Consider the following 16,057-nt stretch of genomic DNA (forward strand, 5'->3'; position numbering starts at 1 on the left):
TATATGATGACAAATGCCGATGTCTTACTTTAATTCTTCAATTATTTTAAGCCAATTTAAAAAATGATTGTTATGATATCCGGTGTTAATCCAGTGCTATTCCAGTCTAATGGAATAACACTGGTTAACACTAATTACACTAATGGCAATGAATCTGAAGCTTCAATATATTTTTATGACTTTAGACTGCGAAAACACACCCAAATAAACTTCTCTATATATTAGTTTGGATATGGCATTAAGTGATGGAGGCAGTGTCAAACAGGAACAGGACTGTGTGAAAATGGAATTTCCCGTCAGGGATTATTAAGTATGTGTTCATCTTCTTCTTATCTTTACTGAAGGTCTGTCCTTTACTGTTTCGAGTCTGCCTGCTGTCTAAAACTGAAGCATTAGACTTCTGTAGAATAACATCCATGTCATTTTATGTATTGTTTTTAATTAACCTTACTGTACATATAGACCGGAACATTGAAATCTGTGTACACAGTTCCCAGGTTAACTGTGGGCACTTTAAACAACTAACTCTGTAACCCCTCTCAGGACTGTCTGTATACCAGTCCTCTCCATGTGTGTCAGCAAAAGACACTGGTTACCAGGGCAACTAATACAGTTATTTGAAATAAATATTGCCCCCCCCCCCCCCCCCCCCCCCACCCCCCCCCCCCCCCATCTGCTGGGGGAAATATGGTATAATTTGTCATTTGTGATGATATATAAAAACTTTAAACAACTTTGACAATTATATATTTTAAATGACTTTTACATAACACTTTGATGATTATATTGCCAATATTGTGGTTGCAGTTCCTCTACCTCAAATGGCAAAACATGTCAATATATAGGTTTCACTGACAGTGATGTCTAACATGAGACCAAACCCTTTTTTTTATTATCATAACAATATGTTATGTCAAGAGAAGTGGAACACAATGACATTGATGCTAACCCAAAAAATATCATCTGCTGAAGATTTGGTTCTTAATTAATCTCCACAATCTACAGATTTCTGCATTTAAGTGCATTTTACAATCTGGTAGTCAACATCTCCCAACTTTAGCTTCATTTCATTACTCAAGTTGGTGGATGTGTAAACAAGTAACTGTGCATGGAAAAAAAAGTCTTCACCGAGAATTGTTGCCCGCTACACTGCTTTAATATTCACTTTGTTATTTTAGGTGAAAAAAATGTTGACTAGCCAAATTTTTGGATATTCAATTGACAAAAGTAAGTTGTCCTTGTGTAATAAATGATAAAAATGTCTGTCTTAAGGTTCACATTTTTTTTACAGATGAAGTCCCTCCAAATTAAGATCAAAATGTGCTTATCATTGCCACTTTTAGTAAGTGGGTCATACATCTAAGCCTCCACAGGTGTTCACAAAATGCAGTTATCCTTTATACCTTTCTCTGTGAAAGTGCTCCATCCTTAAGGAAACATCTGACTCGCTGCAAAATATACCTAATTCTTTGCAGTTGTTTTTGTCTGCTGCAAGTTATCAACATCTGCAATTTAGTGTTTTTTACTTGCATCCTAACACTTTGTTTATTTTTTGTAATTGTATCCATTGTTTTTTGAAAAAAGTATTTATTAAAAATAAGTTTGTGGTAAAATTCAGGTAATCGCATGCTTAAACTATGATAACATCCCTTAAAAAGGCAATTTTTTTTACCTCGATATTGTCCAGCTTTCAGACCATTTCATTCAACGTAGTTTTCAAAATTGGTCACTTAAACCTTTCAAAGAGTAAACGTTGGTTACAAAGGTCTTTTGAGTATATGATAATTAGTATGGAGTCAATAGTTGCCTGAAATGACAATCATGAAGAACAATTTGTGCCACAGGGGGCAACCCCTTTAACTGAATATTTAAAGTGTCATATCACAATAACTACACATAGCTAAGACCTAAGACTCCACACATACATTACATTTAAAATAATGTTTGCATTGTCAAAGTTAAAATGGTAAATACTAATAAAAAAACGCTTGCAGGAAAATAAAACTAATGACTGTTTATTTACAATCCATTTCTTGATGTGTTGTGAGAACAGATAGAAATCAATATGTACTTTAAGGTCAAGGGGGATATTGTTCCATTTGTATATTGTCCTTTGTATGAGAAGGAGGACTGACCGAAAGCAGATCCTCTCTTGGGGACATGACACTCCCCCTTAGTAGTGGACCGTGTGGTTCTGCTGTAGGTTTCATGACTAATTATGTTCAACTTCAGGGAAAAAAGAGTTTGAGAAATAAGTGCCTATAGTGGCAGCGTGTATACTGCTTTGTAACCCTACAATCTATAGTTTAACACAATGGAGTAAAGCCATTATTTTATGTATGAAAACTTTTGTTGCCACAAAAACTAAGAAAATTGAATTTCAAAAAAGTGTGACCTATATACTTATAAGATTTATTTAAAGCATTATTCATTCATATGACTGATCCTTCAGATTGTTTATAAGAAAATCAAATAAATGTTTTGGGGGATTGTTGCTAAGAAGTATGATTTGAGTGAGATGAAGTGTGACTCACTTGCTTGGCTGCATCACTTATTGACCAGCACAGTCAACAATGAGGGATGGTAGACCCGTATCAATAAGACAGAGCTTTAAAGCACTCGCTTGAGAGCCTAACTTGCTAATCTCAGAGCCTCATCACTTAGCTGCTTTCATCTTCAAACCAGTAATAGTGGCAATCTTTACTTAATTAACAGTTGTTATTGTTGCTTTGAAACTGTTCCCTGGAACAAAGCTGATATTACTGAATGTATTAAGATCAAGAACAGCTCTTAAAGCTTTTGTATTAAGCATCAATTTGAAGGAACACACATGTAATATGAAAACGTATAACACTTCAGGCTCCTTTTTGTTCATTTGTATGCCTGTGGAACATCAAAGAGTAGAAACTGACTGTACAGCCAGAAGCAGGAGGAGGGTTTTTTTAGAGAAGAAACTGCATGCTGTTCTGTTCTCCATTTAAATGACACCGTTGTTGCATTTTACTCAGAGCAGCTAGGCTCCAAAAACATACTTCCAGTGTTTTCATTCTGACAAACAATTGGATAAAGAAAAAACGTTTATTTATTTTTTTCTGTCAATCTCCTTGTTGCTTGAAAGCATATCAATTAATAGCGCTTCCTCCAAAGAACAGTTTTAAAGCTGTTACTTTTACCAAATGTAAAAGACAGGAAGAGAAGAAGGGATATCAAGGTTGGTAATTACTTGTGTCATATGAAAAAACTCATGACTAATGGTTATGAATCTGCAATGTAATGCAGATGCAAAACAGTAGAGTGCATGTTGGACTGGCAGAGATTTTTGCTGTCGATCTCCTGAGAGTCTGTGTCACAATCTGAATTCTGAAGTGTGTGACTATTGCATATATATGAGCATTTGTTGGATTCAACAAAATTATGCCTGTCACAGCCCAAAAAAAAAAAGCACTCTGCATTTCGCCGTTTTTCTCTTTGTGAACTGTGTAGTTATTTGTAGCAATGGAACTGTGCTGATGCATCCGTGTTGACTGATTTTGTGTCAACTAGTAAAGGTGAGCAGGTGCAGCAGCTAGCATCATTCAATAAAAAATGTCAATATGTGTCCCAAGAACAAAACTATTTGCAGTATAAAGTTAAATGTTAATAAAATTAACAACAATTTATGCAACAATTTAAACTTCCAAGAAAAAGAAAAAAATTAAAATCAAGATGTACATTTATAAATGTTGTGTTTGCTTGTTTTCTTTTTTATTTAATCCACCTAGCTAAAACGATGAAGCTCTTCTTTCGTCTCAAATAGCAATGTAATACTTGAGTCCAACTTGATTCTGACTCATTTCATAATTTTTAGTACTTACAACTTGACTTTACTACAGTACAAGTGATTACTCCATTGCGTTCATATTTATTGATCAAAACTATTTTCTTATTTTTGTCATTCCTGACTCAATTGACCGTGACTTGAGGTTTGGCAGTTTGGTGAATTGACTACAACACTCAGACTCAACAGACCTATCACTAAGTTGAGATTGTTTCATTTGTAGTATGCAGCACTTTTGCATCAAGTTCTCAGTTGTTTATTTAGCAAAATTGGAGTCAAGTGTGTCAATCATGCACAACAGCATGGATAAGGGAAGATAGCAAGGAGAAAACCTATTTAAATCTCATCTCATTTGAATCAGTTCGCCTAGACAGTACAAGGAAATCCTTAACCCAAGAGTGGGTATTGCTGAAAAATAAATGAAAGGCGTGCAGTACTTATCATTCAGAAATGATATTTTGATACCAGTGTGCTCGTTGAAATACATTTTCTCTGTATGTTGCAAAACATTGGTAGCATTACATTTTACTCTTCTGCAAGGAAATTGCAACTTCCTAAAATTAAGTGTTCCTCTTAACTTTTGCTAATTCTGAATGTGAATTGGACAGAGGAATATAGATAATCTGTAGAAAATTTGAAACAAGTAAAAATAGTTCTCTATGAAGTACACAATAATGGAATCCAGACTATTTTTTGGTTTTGCAGGGTTATTGACACTTCCTGTCGGATCAAAATGTTCATTTAGTGTATGACGCTGATGTCTCTGGTTGTTTTAGCATAAAGCTCTAAAGCACCTACGCTAGGGTTGAAGTACACTGATGTTTACGAGAGTTTCCTGACTTTGGGCATGCAGTATGAAGGGAAGACTGACAACAGTGATTTCCTTTGCACTCCTAGATGCCTTTTATGGTATTTTTAACTTTTTTTAGTCTTTGTTCTTGTTTGGTGGTGGATGTGATTTAGACAGCGATGGATGTTCAGAGAGCTGACTGGATGATTGCAGTGGATAAGCAGTTCTTCAGACAGGTTGGAGTGTATACTCTGCTGAGCCTTTTTTGAGGATGGATTCTATGTGAGACATCTGGACTCATTTTTTGTCCACTGCAATCTCCACAATTGTATGAACTATCGTGATCGTGTTTTATTAACATTAAACCTGAGATACAGGGTTCCACATTTTCATTAGGTCTGACTAAAGCACTCTTTCCTTCACCAGTTAATCCAAAAACAATAGTTGGCAGCCTAACACCCAATCAAATTTACAAGGAAGAAGAGCCTAGAAATCCTGTGTTTGATGTTAAAATGTAATGTCAAATATGAATCTTTGCATCTTGTCTTTAATCGTTTGTTGTGAATGGAGCTGCTTTGTTAAAAGACACATTTTAGACACGTTCTGACGTAAAGTTCATATCAATCAATTAATGGCAAATCTGAGCTGTATCTGTTCAATCAATGCGATGCATGCAGATTTGTTCCCCTTCAAATTAAGCAGAAAACAATCAATCATCTGAAAACAGATGAAAGTTTTAAGGGAGGGCAATGGGAAAGCATACACCACTTAGAGTGTCAATGTTGATGATCTGGGCACTGTGTGATTCTCCCAAGCATTCAACTGCTGCCTCTCGTCTAAAGTTTCTGATTCACTGACATGCTGTTGATGTGGTGGGGTACAGGGACACTGAGACATTTGAAGTGGTTTCCTCATAAGAACTTCAGACATTTCTGTACTTTCAATTCTCAACAACATCTGGACTTTGTCTGTACAGACGTATAGGCTACACTCATTGCCACCTTATTAGGTACACCTTACGATTACCGGGTGAGACCCCCTTTTGCCTTCAGAACTGCTAGATTCAACAAGGTGCTGGAAACATTTATTTTGAGATTTTGGTCAATATTGACATGATGGCATCACACAGTTGTTGCAGATTTGTCAGCTGACCATCCATGAGATAAATCTCTCAGAGATTAATCTCTCTTTCCACCACATCCCAAAGCTGCTCTATTGGATTGAGAGCTGGTGACTCTGGAGGCCATTTGAGTAAAATTAGCTCATTGTTATGTTCAAGAAACCAGTTTGATATGATGTGATGATTGTGACAGTTGTGTCATCCTGCTGGAAGTAGCCATCAGATGTGGGTACACTGTGGTCATAAAGGGTCGGACACAATCAGCAACAATGCTAAGGTAGGCTGTGGTGTTTAAATGATCAATTAGTTCACAGAGACCTTGGTTTTAACCTCAGTTACTGTTGCCTTCTATCACCAGCTCGAACCAGTCTGGCCATTTTCTTTTGACATCAACAAGGCAGGTGCAGTGTTGGCTGAATTTGTTGAACCAGTGGTGGGTATATTAAAGTAACTTCACAGAGCGATTCATTGCGTGAAATACCGTTTATCGTTACTGTGAATTTCTTTGATTCCAAGCAGTTAATTGTGCTTCACCACAAAGATTGCCTGTGCCGATAATTCTCAGGAAGGAACTCAAAGGTGGCTCGCTGGGGGCTCGGGATAGCTGTTCACCTTGAATGGCTCTAATTAGCTTTTGAATGGCACGGGTGTCTTGCATGGCTGTCTTATTGAAATGCTTCTATTTTGAAACAGCTTTAACAGGAAATAGGGTGCGTTAAGTAGTAGCAGCTTAACATAAGACACAACAGGATTTTAAAGATGTAACAGACATTTCATATATTATGTTACAAGTTTTTGACTATCAACCACAGGAACGTGCTCGACTATCAACCTCAGTAGCACCAGCAGGCAAAAAAATTAACATACAGCCCTGCCTGACATTGCGAGGCGGGAGACAGGTGACTGTATCATCCATTGACAAATGTACCTGATGTGCAACTCAATAAAGGGCCTGTATAATCCTTCATATAGGTTGGTATACATCAGGGCTTTATGACTAAAGACGTCTAGATCTCATACCTGTAATCAATAAGTCCTTTGGAAGGATGTTTCTTGCGGACCAGTGTAAAACCTATTTACACTTCACGTGTAGCCCTATAGAGCTACTTGAAGATAGAGAGAGCTGATATTTAGTTCTTTGAAGGTCCATCACTGTTTCTATTATTTCATCTACCAATTGCATGTTAATTAGGGTGCTAAATTTAAGAAACATAACTTGTTGAAACATGTAGTTAAATCTAACAGCTAAAGTTGAATCAATGCCTTTTTAACATGTGTGAACTAAAACCAAACCATCTATAAAGGAAGGATTCATTCATTTCAGATGAATTAATTTGGGATATACTGTAAATGGGATTTTCTGAGGGATGTTATTTTTTAATCAGCCATATACATATATATATACAGTGCATGGAAATCCTTAAATAAGGATTTCATTAAATAAAAAAATTAATCAATTTATTTAGTGCTCTCTGCACCTCAGTGGCAGGCAACTGGCATAAATTGTAAACAATTGGTTTGACTGTTAACTGGAGGTGACAGCGAAGCATTTTCATAATTTATATCAGATGTTCTCAATTCAGGGTGCAAAGAGTCACATAACAAGCCAGCTGAAATAAAATGTTCATTCAAACCATTAAGCATCGCTGATTTGTCAGTCAGGATGCTGACGTCTTTGACTGAGCGTGCTGGCTTATCACTAGTTGATTCAAGCCCAGAAGAGGATTTTATGACTTTCCAAAATGTCTTGGGTCCTGTTGTGGAATTTTTTCCAATACCAAAGAGTGAAAATAAAGAGTTTGAAGATCTATTCAAAAAAGAACCCAAGATTGATTTGGTCTCAATGAACATTTATTTGAAGGCAGAATCAGCGTTAAAGACCCCTCTCTCACACGGAGAGGAGAGAAAGAGGCCAAGAGAAAAGACAAACATGAATACTTATACATTTCCATCACACTACACAGGGCACTCCCTATCACCACATAGAACCACTACCCACCTGGCAGGGCACGATCTATCTCCTTGTGTGAGAAAAAGACCCTATGTGACTACCATCTCCCAAGGCTGAGAAGGAGACGGACTCTAGTGAGAAAGAGCCTGGGTGACTCTTCCCACATGTACAAATGGTGAGAAATAGAATAAAGGGTGAGAAATGATGGAAAACAAAACCCCTGATAGGCTGTGCATGTAGTATTCTAAGACATTTCAGCCAGAGTCAGTCAAGCTGGGGATCAAACCCTTGACCTTCCGGTTGAGAGATGATGACTCTACCCATTGAGCCACAGCCACCCACAGTTAAGCCCTGAATTCACAAAATGGGGCATGTTTGTCTATTAAAAACAGAAGGCCATCATAAAAATATTTCCAGGCTAGCATTACATCGTCAAAGAGAAAAATTCTGAACCAATCAAAACAAGCCAAATGACGTATGAATGCTTGTTCATGAAAGTGTTTAAAACCTTTTTTTACAAGAAGCCGAGGCTTGGTTTTAGGCAGTTGGGCGTTTTTAACTGTTGCAATGACAAAGTGATCATTAACCAAAATATCATTAAGCCAAAACATCTATATCTGTGTACTTATACTTAGGACATTTGTTAAAATGATGTCCAGTAGACTTGATCTTGAGGGTTGTTTAATATTCTGATGAGTTGGACTTTCAATAAGTTGAATCAAGTTAAGAGAATCACAGATAGATTTAAGGCTGTCCGAGGCTGAGGACAACCAATCACAATTTAGATCTCCAACCAACAGAAGCTCACTTGAATTTAGACCATCAACAAAGACATTGCAACCTTTAATAAAAAATATCCTTGTCTGAAACTGATTTACTGAGACAGGTTTCAGACTATATATGACTATCTGCTTCCATTGACTGGATTCACATTTTAATTAGGTCCAGTTTTGGGACAAGGCTCCGAAAATTAATATAAATAACACCAAGGTTGCAGGGCCTGGATTAGGTTGAACATTGCCTGAGATTAAAACCAGCATTTTTAGGCTTTGCAAGATCAATAAGTGACATCTCTGAAAGTGTGAAATATCTTTTCAAGACGAAGATACACGAGATACACAAGCAAACAAAGTTTAAATCTTACAAAACAGGGGTCATCACATTAGGCAGATAACGAGGTAGTGGAGGTAAACAGTGGAAAGCACACTCACGTAGCCGAGAGGCCCTGGCTCTGATTTCTGACAGCTAGCAACCAGATCGCTGATAAATTCGCCCTAAAAAAACAAAAGTGTTAGCTCAAATCCAGTTGAACTGAGCCCTCCTGTAGAGAACGGGGGCTGTTTTACAATGGATCACACAGGCTATGACACATGCCAACCACATCCTTTGGGTCTAGAGGGCAAAATAATGATGAAGGAAAGAAAAGGAAACAATAAACAAAATAAAACTTAAAGAAATTAAACAAAAAAAAACAACCACTAACAAAATACATGAACAACATATAAATAAATGTCTACCCTGACTCAACCTAATTCAGATCTACACAAAGATCACAAAGTTGTGCTCATTTATCCTTTTTTCTTTGATTCCTTTTTTTGTCTGTCATTTGTAACCGCCTCCCCCCATGTGTTACCATGGAAAGTCCACCCACACACATAGTACATACAACTTCTGATGCATACTGTATGTATACTACAATCAGATCATCAAAGCAAAACAATACACCCCCATCCACTTCCCCTTTTTCATCTTTGTTCTGTTGCTGTTAAGGTTTAAGGATACTTTATTGATCACGAGGGAAATTCAAGGCATCCAGTAGCAGTATACAGACAGACAGGACACAAGACATTAGTTACAATACACACCCGCTGTCCCCCCTCCCCTCTGTATACAATAATCCACCAAACAAGATTTAGGAGCCCCTATGTGACTAAGAGTAAACATAATTACAGGTTAAACCTGTGCAATTAGACTTAAACTTATATAGCATAACGTACATAACCTGTGGAGGAGAGAAAAACATGTGCTGATTAAAAGAGACCTGTAAACAAACAAAGCTTAGCTTAATAGCTTCTTTTGTTTTCTTGTACCATTCCGTACATATCTACATGTTTCAATTACTGGATGGATTGAATTAATACTAACACTTACAACATTATCATGATGTTGGGCGACTTTTCGACATATTGCAAATACAGGTGCTAGATCATCTATGCTTGGATTCTCATTTAGCACGAAGATTGTATTTGAAAAGCTTTACACTGCCTTACACAAGCTCTACTTTTACAGTCTTCTTATCCAGGATTTTCATACTGTCTATGTATTCTGAAAATGATTGTCTTGTGATTAATTCATAAACGTTACTTTGGCAATAGTCCTTACAAATATTTTAAGTAGCAATATTTTCAAACAAGAATGTTTTTCTCTACTCCTTCAGCTCAAGGTCAGGGTTGTTTACATTGTTGGTATGTAACACTAGTCATCTGCTTTTTTTGAGAAATATCACTCATGGAGGGCACTTTTCTTTTGGAATAAACATTTTCATTATTTGAATTGTATGAACTTCACTTCCAATGATTTTATATAATATGCTCCCTCATTTTGATCAACAACAATTATTTTTAACAATTAAGCTCAGTGTCTCTTTATACTAACATTTGCTAAGTAGAATAAATCACAAAGTAATTTCAGAGATTGTGCAAGTACTGGGTCATAATGTTTATTTATTGGACAAATTAATTCAGTGGTTCTACTTGATGAAAATGGGGAAAAAATCATGTGCCTTTAAGTTTCACAAAATATGTGCTTCCACTAAGTTCATGGCAATCTATTGAATAGTAGAGACACATTTTAACCTTGTGGGGGAGCTAAAATTAAAGTATTAACAGAAACACCAAGCTTCATTCTTTCTGAAACATAAATGTCAGACACACTAACCAGTAGATACAGACATATTTTGATCTGGACGAAATTAGTGCATCAACTTGCAATCCATCCAACAAACACTACCATCTCTGGAGCCATAGAATTTCTAAATAACAATGAAACACCTTGTCAGATCCACAGTACTAAAGGCAAATGATATGAAGGTCCAAAGAGCCTCCATCTCCAGCCTCTTACCCTGTAATCCATCACTTGAATTTGAAGGTGTTCGATTGGAAAAAATGTTTGTATATGTTGTTGAAACAGACTAGCTGCACAGAAGTGTAAACAGTGCAATCGCACAGCAGCCAAGTTTGAATGCAGAACCGATTTTTTTTGCTCTGCAATTACTCTCCCTCCATCACGTCACCTGTGTGGCTGTCGTTTGTGGTTTCTCATAGCAGAGTGCAGGATTCTAGTATTATTCACCATATGTGGCACCTTGCCTCTCAATCGATACTCTGACACTTGGGAAGTGAGTCACAAACCGATTCATTTTCTGTGCTGCAATATGAACATAAAAATCAAATGTGTTCAATTCAAATACAGAAGCTTTGTTGTCTCTAATAATTTTCCATGCAGAGCATGTCATCTAATGCAGTACAATAATCAAAACAAAATGAACTAATACCATTTGATGAGATTAAAATTGTCCAAATAGCAGCTGGCGTCCTTTGTTTATTTAGTAACAGTGATTTTAATTCTTATACATATGTGTTAGTTGAATCCAATAAGAGAAACACGTTGACAATATATGCAGATAGAGAATGAATGAGGGAGAGGTAAGGATAGATAAAAAGACAGGTGCGCACATTTAGTCACTTCAGCTCACTTGCCTTTTTTTTTTTTTTTTGACATAGCTGCCCTCTTGTGGTTATTTTAAGAAACACAATGTGTGAGGTCCATCGTCGATATAGCCTGTTTCATGAACAGTTTTTATGACACCCATTACATTGCAGCACATTAGCGGATTCATAAAAGTAACTTGATGTGTGATAGCTGGTAAGAAAAATAAAGAGGGAATTCATTTTTCTTTTGTCTCTGACACGAGTTTTGTTTTTGTCTCGTTTGTTTGTTTTTTTGAAAAAAATGCTGTTTTAATTGTGTTATTTTGTCCAAAAAGGTGTAAGATACTAGAAGCTGATTTTTTTTTCATTTAAAATAACTAAATACAGTAACAAGCACAGTTAATAATAATATATTTGAAGTTAAAAACAGAAGTAGACATTAGGAGAGTAGATATTTAGGGTGTCACTACATTGGAAATTCATTTGTGTCTTCTTCTTACTTTTTCCTGCTTCTCCTTTTGAACAATGCACATTATAGCACAAGATCATCTCATGTAAGTATAATTAAGTCATCTTTAAAATCTGAATTTGCATTATTCATATGACCCAAAGAGTTGTTGCATGTGTATCTTTAAAGTCACCTTTATCTATAGCTGTTTGAGAAATTGCGGCTCAGTGATAATCAGAGGCAGAGCGTCAGTCTCGCCACACCTCTAACTCTCTTGTACAGCAGCTGAGAGCTTTCCTACCTCTTCATAGATGATGTTGTCTGTAATGAAGTCTGGACAGCTGACCTGCTGCTAGGAATGACTCTCAACCCTGGACAGCACTTTGTGCTGTAAAGCTCACGTTCAGACTGCTATCAGCCTGCTCGAAAACACAAACATGAATTAAGGGACCTGTTCTCACCCCAAACAGTGTGTCATTATGAGAGCGGGTGTAGCAGAGCAGCCTGCTTCACATCTGCTGAAAACACTGGAGGAAAGTCTTGATTTGCATTTAAATTGCAGTGTATCATGTAAAAGAGTTGTTATTTAGCAGCTGTGATGTACCAAGGTAAACACAGATACCAAAAAGCCTTTGTAAGAGCACACTGTCAAGCATTGATATATCTTTATATTTTTCAGATGATGAATTGAGAGGATAATGTTTTTTGGGGAAATACTCTTATCAGCTTTCTTTCCATAATTTAATTGAGAATAAAATACAATTTCTTTGTTTTACTTCGATCTGAAATTGTACAAACAAACCCCCCCTGCTCTCTTTCCAAAATAGCACCCTATTCTTTTAGTTGAAGTAAACTCCATCTGCAAAGTTTCTTTCATGTCTGCCATTACAAGATCACATTGGAATTGGTACTTCTTCCTGCATTGTCCTCTGTACCATTTTTCAGCAGATGGCCGTTCATCATCAATCTGGTTTTCTGCTTCTAAAAAGGACTTTTTTTCTTGCACCTATTACTTTTCTATATGTTGCTTCGTGCTTATGATAGATAAATGTTGGGTCCTTATAGGTCCTTTTAATCTAATGTACAGTGTATTTGAGTTTGTTTGAGTGTTTACAAATAAAATCTATTATTATTATTAAGAGACCAAAGAGTAAGATGTGTTAGCTGCTCTTTTGTGTTTATCTTAATAAAGGTGCATTGAGGACATACACTTTCTCTTTTAATTCAGTCTACCATTATTGGCAGGTTTCACAGTTTACTGCAGTAGGATACTGCGCATGATGACTGATGAGTCTCTATTTTTCTACTGCTGTTTCCACAAATCTCTAAGATCTTTTCTGCTTTGACATTGTTGATTGCATTCTGCTCATTCGCTTGGAAAATTAGTTTTGGCTCACAGGTAGATTACTGAATTGAATTAATCAATTCTTGCAGGTGGCTAATTCAAGGGTGAACGAGGGCACTTTATTTCACTCAGCATCAGCTCAATGTGGTGTTCCCCAGTGATCAGTGATCAGTGATCAGTTATGTTTTACAATGAGGTAAAGGTACTTGGCATGTCTCTGTTCTTTCATTATCTGTGTAGTTTTGTTTGTTCTCTTTGGACTTCCTCCAGTTGATCCAGTCCAAAGACATGATGCATTTTGACTGAAGACTGTTAACTGACCTCAGGTGTACAAGTAAGTCTCTTTCCAGTATATGATACTGTATATTGAAATGCAACTACCAGTAATCAAGAGAAGCTTTTTTTTCTTCTTCTTTTGGCTTAAGAGCAGAAAACTAATGATTACAACTGTATATTACCATATCATAAATCTTATTGGCCTTAGTTGTGCATAATATTTGATGCAACACTTGATGTCTTGACGAGTGAAATTCTCAGGAAAAGCAATCAATAGCATTCTTCACATTCACTTCACATTCCCTGCAACTCCACTTTTATCAGCATAATTCAGAGGATAATTTCAGACAAAGAGGCTGTTACACAACATTGAACCCTGACAGGAGGGTCAGTCTGGCAACCAGCCAATGCTATTAGGATGTATATGCATACCAAGAGAACACCTACTGCACCTGCTGTGTGAGGCATGTTGCATGTAACCTTGATGGTTAAGTGTAAAATTCCAGGCCAAGACAACCTTTCATAAGGACTACAAACGTTTACAATATCAGTTAAGTTATGGTGATCAAGTGTAAAATTCAATTTAAGTATCATAATCATTTTTATTTGACTATGTTAATTTTGGCTCATCATTAGAAATGAGTTGCAAAAATGTTGGCAATTTTTGATAAAGGAATTCTTACTGTTTTTATTTTGTACTTGTTTTCTTTTCACTACTGATGTTTGTATTAGCGCAATTTCCTAATTTATACAGCAAGTACCTACTTAAATTATTAAATTAAATGATTAAATTAAATAATTACATTAAATGCTCCTCTTGATCTTTTTTCTTTTTTAAAGAAAATAATCAGCGTTTACGGTGATATGAAGAGGTTTCACTTTCAAAGATTTTTTCTGATCATTGAACTGCCAATGATCATAGAAAAATGATTTTGAAGTTCACAGAATGTGAAATTAAAAAGAAAAAAAGGCAACTGTCCTCATGAGAGACATCAGGAAAAACTGTTTGAAGTTTGTCTCCCTGTACTTAAATATATTTTTTTAAAAGCCATAAAGACTTGGCCTCATTCAGTCCCTTACCCTTGATGGTGACAGAATCACAGCAGTTACATCAGTTTCTACAACAGGTCAGAACAACGTTTGATTTAAGATGTCAGTCACATCTCATAATAAAACATATATGAATTGTTAACTATTAATGGCTAATCTACACATCTTCTGAATTCAACCACAACAAAATGTTTTTAATCCTTTTAGATATAAATGGTCTTTATATCCTGATTTTGCTTTTTGCACACAAAAAATGTAAAACGCATGGTATGATTTTTTTAAAGCGGGTTATGTGAAGTAATGCCAATGGAAACTGTTTTACCTACAGAGGATGCCCTTTACTCATTTTTCTTCAAATGATGTCAGACAGGCTTTCTACTGCTACAAGCCCCTGGGAACTTGCCTGACTCAGTTGCCATCTATGTGTTTTACTCATTTCATTTTCCATTTTATAGACAAAACAAGGTTGTTGTTCAATTGGATGCATTAACCCCTGAGGAGTCATGTCCAGGTTGTTCTCTTACAGAAGGGCATCTATGTGTCTCTGTGCCTAAGATATGCAGTTTGTCTTAACATTTCAGTTTTTTCTCAGCAGTGCCAAGATCAAAAAGTTGCTTCTTGCATGCCACTTAGAAAGCGCAAGCCCCCAGGGAGTGCACCGACCGTTAAAGCTATTAGACACAGAAAGACTTTGCCCCATAAGCTTACATTGACAAAAGAGATGTCTACAATTCAACTGGTACATCCCCCCCCCCCCCCCCCCCCCCCCCAAAAAAAACAAAAAAACAAACAAACTTGAAGATCCGCTTTTAAAAATATTACTTGAGGTCCCAAAAGTTGTGAAATGCAGGGGGCGCCGGTGGCCTGGTGTGCACGCCCCATGTAAAAAGGATGTGGTCCTTTTTTTTTGAATGAAAAAAGGTTGTTTACAAATTGAAAGGAAAATGTTTCTCAACTGTGTAACTTTCCAATAATTATTTAGACTGTGGAGTTCAAAAAACAGCTTGTTAGTAGTTTCAAGTCTCGTTTACCACATTGCTAGTTACTTAAGGTGGTGTCTGTTACAAGGAGGGCACCCAGTCAAACACCCATTACCGAGTGATGAGTCACTCATCACTGTGGCTGATTTAATATACAGCCTCACGTGTTAAAATCTGTCTCCCTTCCCCTCCTCGTGAACCCATGTGAGAGGAAACGTTTTCCTAACTCAATCCCCCTTTTTTATATTAGATCAAGGCATTTTGAGCTCAGCAGACATGACTCCTCTGCAGTCAGTGGAGAATCAGGTTATTAACGGCTCAGACAAGAAAATTATCCCTTGATCGGCAGGATCTTGTTAATTATGACACATTGAGACACTTAGCCCTGAAATTATACATGGCCCACTAAACCCATTAATTATTATTGACGGTGGAAATGTTGCATGTTTTAATCCTTTTCATTAAGCACGCTGAAAGCATTTTTTGAAGCTGTTTACTTACAGTACTACTGGAATACAGTAATTCACTACTATATGAAGTGAAGTGAAGGTAACTATGAGGATGCAATAC

The sequence above is a fragment of the Symphodus melops genome (genome assembly GCF_947650265.1).
Source record: "Symphodus melops genome assembly, chromosome: 6".
In the NCBI taxonomy this organism is placed as follows: Eukaryota; Metazoa; Chordata; class Actinopteri; order Labriformes; family Labridae; genus Symphodus; species Symphodus melops.